Raw genomic sequence first — 14,250 nt, forward strand, 5'->3', positions numbered from 1 at the left:
CTTCTGTTCCGTTGTCCTTTTTTTTTGTTGCTTTTATTGGTATGTCATGTTTATGTTGGCAAGTTGTTTTTGTTTGCCGGGTAATCGAGTCAATTGTTTCCGGTTCGTCGATGAGGCAATCGAGTGAGTCTGCTTTTTACGGCGTCTTTTTCGCACCCCCCTTTTTTTTGGTAAAAAAAGGAGCTTTTGTTGGCCATGTTGAAGTTGTTGCTCGCCGTGTATACAGCGGCAACATCCGTTTAGCGATTTTCTGCCGGAGGGGGCGTTGCTGACAAGGGTTAATAAGCTGGTTGGCCTGTCACTTTCGCCAGAAGCCGAGAAAGTGGTGCGTTAACTGATTTGCAGGCAGTTCATGCCATAAGCCCCATTTAATGAGGGGCTTTCTGCTCTTTTCACAGATTCAAATTTTTAGAGCACGTACGTGGATTTGAATCTATCACACAATAGTTTATAAACGGCTTAAATAACTTAAAGCCTGCGTATAAAATACATACATATATATTCAGTGAGCGTAGGAAGGCATAAAATTCGTTTAAGCTCGCACTTATTTACATTCCCGTGACCCAATTGCACCCCACAAATTTGGGCATCTTATGTTGGCGTCAACTGCCGGGACATAATTAACCCTTATTTGTACATTTTATGGGCGCCACCATAAAAGAGCCATTTAAATTACAAAGCGCAATGCTTGTCCATTTCGCGGGGCCAGCGAAGTCCTTTGTTAATCGTCGGCTTTCCGTATCGTCCTGGCCACTGGTTGGCGAAACTCGAAGGACACGGCCATCGCCGTTGGAATGCTGATGTGGCTGAGTGGCTCTGAACTTTAAGGCGCAATCGGTTGATGTCTGCCTTAAAGCCGCTTACAATTTGGGCGGCTTGCGGCCAAGCGACTTAACTCGCATAATCCAAGTATCTGAGCCGGGCGCAGGCAAACACTTGACCCTTTCACTGCAACTGCCACTTTCATTCTATTCGTTTTTATGTTGGTACCCGGGGGACTCCGAGTTGCGGACTCGATGCGGGCAATGCTCGTCATCGAACGGAGCAAAGCGCCTTCGAAGGTCATAAAAATGCAATAGCTGGGAAGACCAGTTCCAGTTCACTGTGACCTGGAGCAAATCCTTGGAAATTGGCAACTGAATTTTAGGGGTTGACAGATTGGCAACTGGATTCGGGAGGTGGCAGTCCTGTCAAACGGGTTGTCTTGTCTTTTGGCGAGTGCCCTAAAGATATAATTCTCAAACGGTTTTAGCAGACTTCGCATAGAGAAGCTTAGCATTTGCATTTGGAGGCATCACCAACCTTGTGCAGTGGCAACATCGCAAGCAATGAAGTTCCAACTGAGCTGCGATTATTGCTAGTTGAAAACTAAAACCAATATCTCGCCCAGCGTAAGGATCTACGATCTTTAAGCTAAGGCAATTTTTTTAGGCCCCAAGTGGGCTGACTTAAGAATAAATTACACATATATATCTCTTTTGTACTAAAGAAAAGAAAGAGCGATCTAGTCAACTGTCAGATACCTATTACCTTGCAAGGGAAGATAAGGCTTGTATTCTATGGAACAACGTCCGCAGTGATTCACACCCAGGTGCAAAGGGTCCATTGCTGGCAAATTTTCCAATTTACCTCTCCAAATTAAAGTTCAATATAGCCCCTGTGCCGCATGTAAGCCAATTTACGGAGTAATGTTAGTCCAATAAAAATGCAGCTAATAGCCAAAAATCGAAAAACAGTAAACAACACTGTCACTTCATTTAATCACATTTATAAAAACCACTAATTGACTTTTAAACGTTAATGCCAGAGCACCATTGAAAATTCCAGAGCACAAACACAGCAACTCGGATGACCATGCGGCCATTCTTCATGCAATGGAATCGAAATAATGGTTGGACCTGGTTTTGGGGACAGCAAAATGTTGCCGGGCAGTAATTGCTATTTCTGTGATATGCATACAAAATATTGTGCACAGGACTCTGATATTCGTCGTACTCCGCGCGGCCCTCGTCGGTATTTGGGCTAATTAAATTATTATTTCCCGCAAAATTGCGGTTCGCGAGAAGAATGCATAAATAAATTTAAATTATGAGCCCATCGTTTTCAAAATGTTGCTGGCACACTTAACAACGCGAGCGAATGCTGTAGTCGAGTGATTTGACTAACAGATACCCTGTTGCACTTTTCCTTATCTCAGATGTTTTTTTGCTTTACGCGAGTATTAATTACTTTCTTTCTTGTTTCCGTTTCGCGATTAAGCAATATGTGAATAGTTCTCATTCATCTTTGGTTACAAATCCGTCAATTTGTTTTAATTAGTGTCTATCCGGTTTATGAATGGCAAACCAATCTTGCTTTGGCTTCGGCCGCTAATTGCCACTGGAAAAATTGTATGACATAAAAAGCTTGGCTGAATGAAAAGTTTGCCAAACAGCAGTTGACATAAATTCGCCCATAAAAGAGCTATCAAGCGGGTTCGATGAAAAAGTGAGCATTTTGTAGGCATTTCAATACTCTTCAACTTATTTATAATATATTTTATTTTATTGCACACAAGCCTACTTGGTAAAAATAAGTTTGTAAAATATATATTTATGTTTATTTACAGCAAACAGAGTATGGTACAGCACTATACACTCAACATATTCATCAGTTTGATTAAATGAATACTTGTTGAGTTACTGCTGGCATACAATTTTTAATAGCGCATCCATGTCATTTCATATATTCGATCAGTGACACTTCATATTTTTGCCGACTTTTCGTTTCGTTTATTTTTCACACGCTATCAGTTTTCAATGAATTTTCATTTATAAAACAAGTCCTTCTGCCTTCCACTTTTCACTCCTCCCCGCACTCACTTCACCTTTCATCTCTTTTGTTTTTCTTTTCCGCTCTTTTTCCATTGAGCCGAAGACACACACTCAAAAAGCGTGAGTCGCACAATGGGACTCGTTGCGAAATATTGTGTTGAAATATTGTAAAGTGTTTTTAAAACTTATACAATATATGGAATTGATGTTTTTGAGCTGATGATTGCGAATTTAAATATATATATTAAATATATTGATATATCTATTTTCATCTAAAGTCCAATATGATCCCACTGTGCGATAGTAGTTAATCAAGACTTTATTGCAAAGTGTGGGCGGAATGGCTATGGAAATATTTACAAATATCTGGTCGTGTGTGTGTGTTAACATGCAGTACGGCGAAGTGCCCCATCATCCAACCCCCCATTCCCCCTGCCCATCTCCATTCACTGCGATTGCCGATCAATGTTTGCGCAAAAATATTTGCCTCTCCTTTTTTCCACACTCTTAGCTTTCATGCCCGGTGCATGTGTACTCTTTGTTTGTGTTTTCGATAAATCTGTCTAGGCTTGAAATACATGCCATGACGCTCAATTGCAGTGGATTAAATTATTAAAAAATCGCCTGGCACGCAAACGGGTAAAAAAAAAAATCGAAATCCGAAAATATACCCAGTGTGTGGAGGAGGAGAGCATGGGTACAGGACCTGGGTTAATTGGAGCTGCTGGGGGTGCACCTTAATTTGATTAACATTTAAATTGGCTGCGAGTTACTACTGTGGTGCGGCTGGCCATGAATAATTACAATCATCACTTGCGGCCAAGTGTATAGGACTCTCTCTCGCCTGTCAATTTTCATCTCGGCTCCAATCAAACTTGCAAGTACGAAATGCGGCCGAAAGAGTGTCGAGTAGGGCCAAGAAATCGCTTAGGGCCAAGAATCCCTGCGGCGAACAGGGGCACACGAATAACAACAACATTTTTTCCTGCACGCCATTTTCATATTAAACAAGTTTGAATTTATTTCCTGCCCGGCCAGTCCTCTCTCTCCAACCCTCTTGCCAAACGTTTTTATTGTTTCTCCTGAGCGACAGGTGGAAAAGTTCTCAGAGCCTTAGCTACTCAAAAGAAGTACGATGGGTACAAGACAACTTTGGGCATTTAATTAAACATAAATCAGCCATAGGCGGCAAATCCTCTGCAACGCTGATTGCTTTATAACCAGCTGGAGAAAGGCGATAAATTAACTAAGTTTAAACTCTTAATTAATTCAAACTAGCTAGCACATCTCTTAAAATGGACAACTTGTTTATTTTTCATTACGGCTGTAGTTGCTAAAATCGCATTTCTGTCGCTTAAACAAACCAAGGCTTATTTCAATATATCAAGTTTTATAAATAACAGAGAATATTTTTGTTAATAGATTGCGGATTGATTCAATCTATTCAAATGCTTCTATCTGTTACTTACTTTTTAAGCAGTGTAATTAACTTTCAAGTGTGTCCGTTTTGTCCGGCAGTCTTGACTTTTATATGGACGGACATGATATGGATATGGATAATGATCAAGAATATATGTGTACATTGATTTTATATTGTCGGATACGCTTTCTTGAAAATATATCTAATAGATATTAACTATACATTCATTAAGAATTGGTTGGAGAATATATATGTAAAATCCTAATAAGACTATGATTTTCTTAAAGAAAACCTAATGTTTTGAGTGTAAAGCTTTCTTCTTCTTGTTCCATTTAGTTGAAATCAATACTACTCGCATGTTGTTCCTCAAGGAAATTACATTTCATTTTTGTATGAAACTTTTTCGGCCCAAGTATTTTCCCTCACATTTTCTTTGTCCAAGCTGCCATTGCAGGACTGCTTTTAAGCCTTTAAGGGAGCAAAAAAAAAAAAACAGAAGCATTTTCCACCAGCTACACATTCTTATGCCAACATAGAGACTCATGTGTGTTTTCAACCCGTTGTCTCTTAGCATTTTTAAAATCAAAAAGCGACACAACGTCAAAACAATTTGTCGTCATTTAGAAGTCGACATTTAAATAAGAAAATGCAAATGCGAGGACGATGGCCAGGACAACGGCGAAGGAGTCGCGACGAGTAATGTATGCAATAATATTTTTTATGCGCTCGAAGCAAGACGCATACGTTTCGTTTGTATAAAATTAAGTCTCGGCTCGGCCGGGGGACACACAATCCCGTTCCGCTGCTGGTCGAGAGCGGCGGGCGCAGCTGTAAATATAAAGTGTCACGGAAGCCACCATCGCACCAATTCGCACACATACATGGACGCAGGCCGACTGGCACTCACACTTGGCTTTTGCAAAAACGTGTCTATTACAATTCAATTTGACAATAGGTGCACACAAAAGCCAACCCAAGCCGCAAGCCAACCATCCAGCCATCCAACCGCACTAAGCCACCGTTCAGAGTACCATCGCACTCACACACACTCACTAACACACACACACAGGGGGCCCACAAAGGCGCGGAAAGCCGAAAAGTAGACTATAAAAAGCGGCAGTACGAATGACTATATATCCTTACCCGAAGAAGTCCGTTGAAAATGCCAAAATGATGGGTAATAACTATACCTATCTTAGAAACAGTATTTTGAAAGAATTGGGAGAACTCTGTAGCATCAGTTAAGCCTTTATTTCTAATAATAAATTATTAATGCCTTTAATACCTTGTTAAGAAGTGATACTAAAACCTCTGTTGTACTATTTGCAGCAGTTTTAAAAAGAAAACTGAAAACTATTTGTAAGACCATATTCGTCTTGTTGTGCCTCAACTCTTTCTTATAAAGAAAAGTAATGTTTTTCCAAATTCGACTTGCATCGCCAATAGAGTATTCAGTGTTCGGTTTGCGCATCGCCTGGCTTCATTGCCATTCATGTTTGTTTATTTGTATTTTGCCCATGTGTTTTTACTGCAGCGGAAACGTCAAGTAATTTTTTTCAGCTCTACGTAGTTAGTTGATGAAAAAGCCTAGGAAAAAAAGCGAGAAGGACGGCAGGCGAAGCAGCACAAAAATCCGAGCGACGCAGGTGGCATTGGTGGCATTGGTGGCAATGGTGGCGGTGGCCACAACAATGCTGACAATATGGAACGTTGGGGAACTCGACTTCGCCTAGTCCCTGGGGCGATATTTGCACGTTTCCGGTATAAATACATAACGGTCGAGATTTGTTTATGCGAAATGAAGCGCGCAAAAGACAATTCGTATAAATGTTGCTGAAACGAGTGTCCCCGACCACGCCCCCAAATGTTTGCTGTGAATGTGGGTCGGTGTAGCCCAGTTCAGTTCAGTTCAGTTCCCTGGTGCGTGACTTTGGCGGAAATAAAATTTGTCAGCTTTGTGGGAGTGCCATGACTTTAAATCAAGTTACACATTCTGAATAATGTTGTACGGCTTGTGGGAGCTTTCCTTCTGCGGTCCCAACAGGTTGCGAATTTGATCATTATGTAATGGAATCCATTATTAAGCGGATTTCTCCATCAATTCCATTCCCACAATGACTCAGCCGGACGGCCACCTGGCCATCAATCAATAGATAGATAATCAAATTACTAATCGCCAGGATGCGATGGCCATCTTCATAATTTGCTGCGACCCGAGTGGGGAAGTTATCAAGTAAATAAATCATATGCGAAAAGTTTTTCACTTAGACAATATTTTAAGGCAGCAAATTTGTGCGCTGCCATTTATGCAAGTATTATGATGGCCATAAGTCTGAGCCAACTTCCCAACCGAAAAGAAAAGCACACTGGTTCGATATCACTTTGTATGGGTATGCTATAAAATGTTTATTTATTTTTGTAACAGAAAATCATCATAGTACTTTACGACAAAAGTATAACTATTATTATTTTAATTTTGGGGAAAAATTTTTTTTTAAAAAATTTCCATTTTTTGTAATGATTTTTTGCAAAAATTTGCAAAAATTTCACATTTTAAAGTGTAAATGCCATTCGAAAGGGAATTTTTTAACGAGTTCAACGATGTATAACATTCCATATTTGCACCCATATTTTTATTAGTATTGGAAAAATCGTATTATTTTTACTAATTTATGACCAAAGTACGACTTTAAAGGTGGTTTTATTGTCATAACATGGATAAAAAGAGTCACAAAGAATATGCTGTTTTTACAGCTTATTATCTAAACAAACTTTTTCTTTCAATGTTTTGTTATTTTAGAAAAAAAAATTTTTTTTAATTTTTTCATTTTTTGTAAAAAAATTTAAAAATTTAACATTTTAAAGTGTAAATGCCATTCGAAAGGGAATTTTTTAACGAGTTTAACGAGATATGTCATTCCATATTTGAACTAATATTTTTATTGATATGAGAAAAAAACTCATTATTTGGACTAAAAAATCAGTATGAAAATGGTTGTCATTAAAAACAGTGTGCGTAATTTGGGAATGAAATATTTGAGACCTTTTAAATATGTTTTATATTTTTGTAACCATTTCGAGCAAGTTTTAGCCCATTTCGCGACAATGTGCTGGCTTGCATTTCCTTTCCACCAGCCGAAAACTTTATCCAAGGCAAATAGCCGTAGGCTGCAACTTGTAAACTTATTTTCACACACGAATCCGCACACACTCATGCACACTTACACGCTCTTATAGATGAATGTATCTTTTATCCCATTTGATTCTTAGCCCGAAATGTGAGAGCCCTGTGTTTGGGGGCGGTGGAAATCCGATGGAAAATAGAATATTCAGCAATGGCTCCACCGCTTCCACTGCTCCCGATGATGATGAATGGCTTGCGTGTGTTAGTTTCACGTGAACATGTGAAAAAATTCACATCAATTTGTAAGCAACCCACACGGACGACTTGCGCCCGCGCTTCAGATTTTCACTACTCTGACCCAGCTTTTTTGTTTAACCAAATCGTTGACTTTAAGAAACCGAAACCAGTCGGAGCGGAAGGCAAGCCAGAATCAGACAGGTCACGTATTATTATGGCCACAAAGCTTTGTCGTCCTGCCAGAATTTGATTCGTTTACCAACTTATAGGCAGTGTTGGTAAAGGTACTCTGCCCGGCCACCAAGGTACTCAGTAAAGTACCCAAAAATAGTGGTGGGTAAATGAATTATAACTGGTATATCCTATAAAACGTCATATTTCAGATATGTGTAAAAAATCCCTCGATAAAACAATACAAGTTTAGAGGACTTGAAAAAGTACCTTGATATTGCCTCCTGGACACAGTGCTCCACTGCTTATAGGCGTGAGTGCATTTGACCCGGTTGCCCAGCCCATTTGACTCCTGGCCCAAGTCCTTGTTTGGGTGTTGACAACGTCCGTCAGGTCGGGTGATGATGGTGTATGCCGATAACGTGAGTCCTGGCACTCTCCACCAGCCAGACCCACTAATTTTTTACGGCTCTGGCTGGGAGCTCCTTTGCTGATGGTCTCCCCCCTGCATTTGCTGGCCAAATGTCAAATTGTTTTTAGAGCTCTTCCCGAGTTCCTGTTTTTTGTGTCAGCAACCAGCCACTTTTTATTGTTATCGTGTTTCCAGTTTTTCCGCACCATGCCCTGTAATCTGTCCTGGCTCGGCACTGCCTGCTCCTGGACGCGCCTGGGATTACAATCGCTGCTCCTGGAGGTCGATGGGGCACGACGGCTGCTTGTGTGTGTGCAACCACAACATGCTCAAAGCAACTTGAATCGCTGCCCCCGGTCTCGATTGTCATGGGGGGGATCTGAAGGACCACACACCGGCACCACTGCTATTTGGAATCTCAATTGTCAGAGCTTGTGGTCGGTTCGAGTACTGGTATCTGATTGGAAGCATCTTGAGGCACTGATGAAGGGCTTGAAGGAATGGAAACTGTTGACCTGGCCGACAATTAAAGCTCTTCGATTATTATCAGGACTTTAAGTTTGGATGGAATATTTATTTAGAGATTTAGTTGTATCAAACAATCGAATATAATTGATTTCTCAATTAAACTTGAAAGAAAACATGATTTTTAAACATCAATTGCCAAAAAATTGTGCTTAAAATTTAAAATACTTGGATATGTTCAACTTGAATGTAACATATTAGCCTTAAGCATGTGCAATGAAATAAACTTTTTAGGACTATTGTTAATGCTAATTTAACCATAAGTCGCTTAATCAGCCCAAAAGCTTACACAAGCCAATCTGGCAACTTAAATTATGCAATGGTCCGTCATTCAATCGAATATTAATCAGGCAAATCTTCTTTTGTCGCCTCCTTGCCCAGGCCGAAACTTTATTTTCAATTTACCACCAATTCCATTGGGTCGTAAGGTCATCAAAATATTTGCGTTTGCGCCTGACCAGCATGCAAAATGACAAATTACGAAATTTCTAATTAAGACTCCTGGTGGTCCGTTCTGCCCAAAATCATTGCAAGACATTACGATATTAATAATTTCCATATACCGGCGCACACAATAAATCTTACGCATAGTTTGGGCTTTGAGAAAGCCATATCCCCGCCATATCCTTCAACTAAAACCCCCTCACCCCGCAATCAAACTCCCTGCCTCTGCCTCAACCAGGAGCCGCTTAAGTTCATGTCATTTGTCATATTTGAATTTTACACTTCCTTCCGGTCGTCGTCTCTCTCTTGGAATTGCAATTTGCCAGCGTCGTACGCAGTGCTGCCCCACCCTGCGCTTACAATCGGGGCATAATCACTGCACTCCCCCCGAAAGCCGCACCCATTATAATTAACCAAGTTGCTTAGGCCGCCCGTCATCGTCCTCGGCCGTCAGGGGCATGATAAATGTCCTCAATTGCAGATCCTGCCTATCTGCGGCATGAATCTCCTACGCAGTTGCAACTGCAACTGCAGTTGCATGCAGGATGGCCTGAGTGTCCACGAAGTTTATGTAAATGCCGCCGACTTTGCCCGATGACGTCGTCCTGATTCCTGCTTGCTGCCTACTTTAGATAAATTCCTGTGATTATTGTTGCTCGATTGCACGTGTGTGCGTGTGCGTGTGCTTCTGGGTGTGTGCTTGTGTGTGTGCGGCAGTTGCTGCAGCTGTGTGCGTGTGCTGGGGATTTAGCAAATTGATTTGAGATTTACTATTAAGATGATTTCCATGCATTTTGCATGCTGTTGCCCAAATTATTTTCATATTAATTATAGATTTTGTAATGAATACGAAACTAATTAATGCCCCCGAATTCAATGACAAGAAGGCATGGCATTTGGCTCAAGCATATTCCAATTTAAAGTATAAATTACGTAATAAGCACAAAGAGCTTAATAATACTTTATATACATCGTGCAGCAGATCGCATAAAAAATGTAACATTTTAGTTCGTGGAAAGAATCCTTTCAAAAGCAGCCTGGCATCGCTTTCAGCAATCTTTTCCCTTTGTTTCCGTGAATAAGAAATCCAATCACGTGAAAAGTGATCCAAGTCGTGCTGAATGCAAACAATTGGCAAACACACTTGGTGGCAATTCTCGAAACTCTGTTTTCACTTACAGATGGTTTAATTGTTAGGCAACTTTAATCAAAATAAATGACCAAGTTTTCTCAATGCTGCCATGTCTTTTGTCTCACAGTTCAATTGATGGAAGGGTTCGGTTTGGCAAGTGTTCATGTGTGTTGCATTCGGCTTGATTTCGAGCTCACTTTACACACTTTGATTTCAATTACAAAGTTGCTCGAGTGGAACTCTAATATGAAATTGCTCGGGGGAAAATTCCAGCTGCAAGTTTTATGCAAGCTGCATGGGCAAATTGCATTAGCCCCTCCCCCTCCGCTTACCCCACTCACAGGAAACACAGTGGAAAACCTTGACTCAAGGATCAAGCCACAAGTTGCATGTTAGCAGCGCGTAAATTTTTCTGTTTATTGCCCAGACAGACAACCGAATGGGAAAGTTTCATGTGCGGAAAACAGTTGGGTTGGGTTGAGTAAAGATTTTTTTTATTTATTTTCCACTTGCATTGTGCGGCGGAAGTGTTTAAAATTGTAAAGCCCGGACACGCCTCACCCACTTCAATGGAGATATAGCCAGATGCAAATGATAGGCCTAATGGCCTGCAAGCTACAACTTTAATATAGCTATTGCTATTGCCATTGCTGGCAAATGGCTTTAAACACCAGCACTCGATGGAAACATGGCCGAGTTCAGACACGAGTTCATCAATATTGGCATGTAAACGAAGTGTACCACTGCACACACGGAAAAACTAACTCTCGAGGGCCTCATCAAAGCCAAGCGCTCTCGGGGATTACGCCTTTGGTTTGAAAACTTACCACAGACAAGAGGCATAAAGCACATTATCCAGACACCAACCGGAGGCAGCAGGTTGCTTCTCCCTGCAACTTGGATGACTACCAACCAACTGGCGCTGGAGGACTTCCCGCAATTCCCAGCCACTTCAGCCTCGACCACATAAAGTGTCATTAGCTCGAGTGGCGAGGCGACTGCCTTGGTGGACCAGGAGCAGGATTTGGCTGGCGGTACATTTGGCAGATTACAAACCAACAGCCAAACAAGCAGACAGTTAAGCAAATAAATGCTTCAGCATAAAAATATGAAATTATTAGCTTCTTTAACGGCAGGCAATATAAAGCGGTAAAAAAGAAACAAAATCGTAAGACCCTTTACAAATGCTATGGGAAAACTTAAATTCAAATGTGCCAAAAAGCAGTCTAAGGTCTCGACTATCAGATACCCATTGGCCAGATTAAGGGAGAAAACCGATTGTTAAGCTGATAACTTTTTTATACATACCCATTCTCAAAATTTCGAGTAGTGCAGCAATAGTTTGGAGATTCTTTCATAAATGCTGATTAAGTTGCATTTTGCAGCGACTGCACTGTTGTTTTTATTTATGTTCCTGATGCTCGGCTACCCTTGATGTTTATCTGTTTGAACAAAAAGTTGCCATTGCATTGGCTTTGTGGTCGGATTTTAATATGGGCACTAAGTAGCTATCAGAACGTCGCCGGACCATTCAAAATGAAGTGGCGAACTTGTTTATCATTGTCGTTATGGCCCGCCCGGCTACTCTGTGTTTATCTGAGTCGGGTTTTCCTTTTGGCCCAAGTTTCTTCGATGCGAGTAGTTGAGTTTTTCGAGTGTCTGCTCTTCGACAATGTTGAATGGTATTTTCTTTTAATTAAAAAGCAAATTTCGACCGTCTCTGTCATTAGGCTGATTGAAAAGCGTAGATATAAGGCTGCTCTCTCTTGGCCAGCCGAATGGCAAGGACTCCAAGCCAAGTAAGCAATTTTCGCCAACAGTAAATAACAAATAACTGCATACCGTGTCGATTTTTAAGTGCTTCTTTTGAAATGCTTCGAGTGGCAAAAAAAAAAAAAAAAGAAGCGGAAAGCAAACTGAAACTCGAACGGTTAGTTGATGGCGCTCGGGGTCGCGGCCTCTGCCCGATCTCAAATAGGCACTTGAGCCACGGAACCTGGAAAATAACCAGCCGCATAATGACCACGGTTCGTTCCGTTCCACCGTCCGGAGTCCGGAATGCGGGGTCAGCGGTCAGGGGTCAGGGGTCAGAGCATCTGCTCTGCGAGTGTGCGCCGCCTAATGACTTTGAAACGTATGCGGCAAAGTCAAAAGCATGCACTTTGCGAGTATTACATGGAGGCTAATAATACAGGTGAGCATAATAGCGAGCTGCAACGCAATATGAATGCTAAATATGTGCGGTGGGAAAATCGAATCGAAGATTTTGCCTATTTGCGTGTGAGTCATGCAGTTTCAGTTGCATTGGCTTAAAGTGGATAGATTCATTTGTTGAAATGATTAAATTTGTAATAGTCCGTTAACTACCTATTTAAATTATTAAAAATATAACATACCCACGAGTAACATGACCTTTTGACTTTTTCACCACACCTCTTCTGTTAACTGAAACGAGGATATTTCGACCAGCGAAAAATCCCTTTCAACCAAGAGAAATTCGCTCTATTCAGTGTGCAAGTGTGTGTAAAAGAGCGCTCATTCATTATACAAGTAAACGGACACATAATTATAATTATATTAGTACAAATTATTTGAAGCAATTTGTTATTCGATTTTTTAGCATTTAAAAAGTCTGTTCTATATACAATTTTTTATTATTCTATGAACATTTTATAAATTTGTATTTGTCGTAAAATTCCACTTTAAGTTGATTTAACTTTTAACATTTTTGTCGCTTCAAAAAATGTTTCTCTCTATATATAATCATTTCATTTAGTGAATCTGCGGTTAGTGACTATTTTTTTTTACCAGATTTTCTGTCCATCAATTCGCTAACAATGCGTTTAGACAATGTGTTGCCGTGGCACCCACAACGATAATTATTGCTTGGGATGTAAAAGGGGGAGCAGCAGGAGGAGCTGGTGGAGGAGCAGGAGCTGCAGCTTTGGGTTCCAATGGGAGCCAATATGTTTGCTTGTTTTTCGACGGCAACACGTGCGACGATGACGTCGGAGTGCAGCCTGCCTGGGAGCCGGAAAATTCGGGAAATTCAACCGGCTAACCAGAAAACAAGCTGGCAAATAAAAACCGCACCAAAACACGGAGGAGCGCCAAAAGAGCCCGGAGCCCAGGAGCTCCAAAGCTACGGTGGGCGGAAGTGGGCAAAGGTGGATGGATGGGTACAGGGAAAGCCCGTGGAAAGCTGGAGTGGCGAGCAGCCTGCATGGGTTCGAATTCAATATGGCGGCACAGAGGAAGTGCCACAGACGCAGTGGCATGTGCATCTGTGCATCTGTGCGTGCCAGTGGGCTCTCTCATTGAACCAACAGCTTGTGGCGTCAATTTGCGGACATTATTGTTTCACGACTGCCAACTGGGTAACGACCAGCGAGGCCTAAGCAAATCCGCCCCAAAACTCACCGCAATCATGGGATAACAGCTTTCCGTTCGGGCATCTCTGGCTATTGTTTTTCGATGCAGCTGCATTAAAAACAAATGCAGCAGCAGGTCAGCAGGTGGCTATCTAATTTTTGATTATTCGCGTGATTTGTGCGAAAAAATTAATTGAGGCCTGCGGTTTTGTTTTCTTGTGCGGCATTATTGCTGCTTTTGCACCCATTATTCATTTTGTGTGCGCTCGAAGTCGAGAAATTCGATTGGGAATCGAAATATTTTTGGCATAATGAATGCGCTTCGTTACCGGCATTTTCCATTATACTAATATTTGAAATAGGAGCAAAGCACCACAAAAATTTACTCGTTTGCTATTGAGACAAAAAGTGCAGAATGTGCTCACATTGTTGTTAGTGTACATTTATTCGGATTTATATTTGATTCAAATAGATTATAATCCTTAATGAAACCCACGTGTTATGTAAAATTGGACCGTTTCCTAGAAAATTTGTGAAATATTGCTTGCATATAATTTTATTTCCTTTAGTCAGGATTACTATCAATCTTTAGCAAAGCGAT

General features: G+C 41.0%; 1 long non-coding RNA gene and 1 other non-coding gene across 2 annotated transcripts; both read left to right on the forward strand.

Moving 5' to 3' along the window:
- The first annotated feature begins 1,299 nt into the window (after window positions 1-1,299).
- On the forward strand, window positions 1,300-1,444 carry LOC6613503. Its single transcript, XR_048554.2, has one exon. It is a non-coding gene; the product is annotated as a U4 spliceosomal RNA (small nuclear RNA).
- A 5,950-nt stretch (window positions 1,445-7,394) lies between these two features.
- LOC116802142 lies at window positions 7,395-8,923 on the forward strand. The gene is made up of 3 exons (XR_004362511.1): window positions 7,395-7,927; window positions 7,978-8,187; window positions 8,373-8,923. It is a non-coding gene; the product is annotated as an uncharacterized LOC116802142 (long non-coding RNA).
- The last annotated feature ends 5,327 nt before the right edge of the window (window positions 8,924-14,250 follow it).

The sequence above is a fragment of the Drosophila sechellia genome, chromosome 2L (genome assembly GCF_004382195.2).
Source record: "Drosophila sechellia strain sech25 chromosome 2L, ASM438219v1, whole genome shotgun sequence".
Classification (NCBI taxonomy): domain Eukaryota; kingdom Metazoa; phylum Arthropoda; class Insecta; order Diptera; family Drosophilidae; genus Drosophila; species Drosophila sechellia.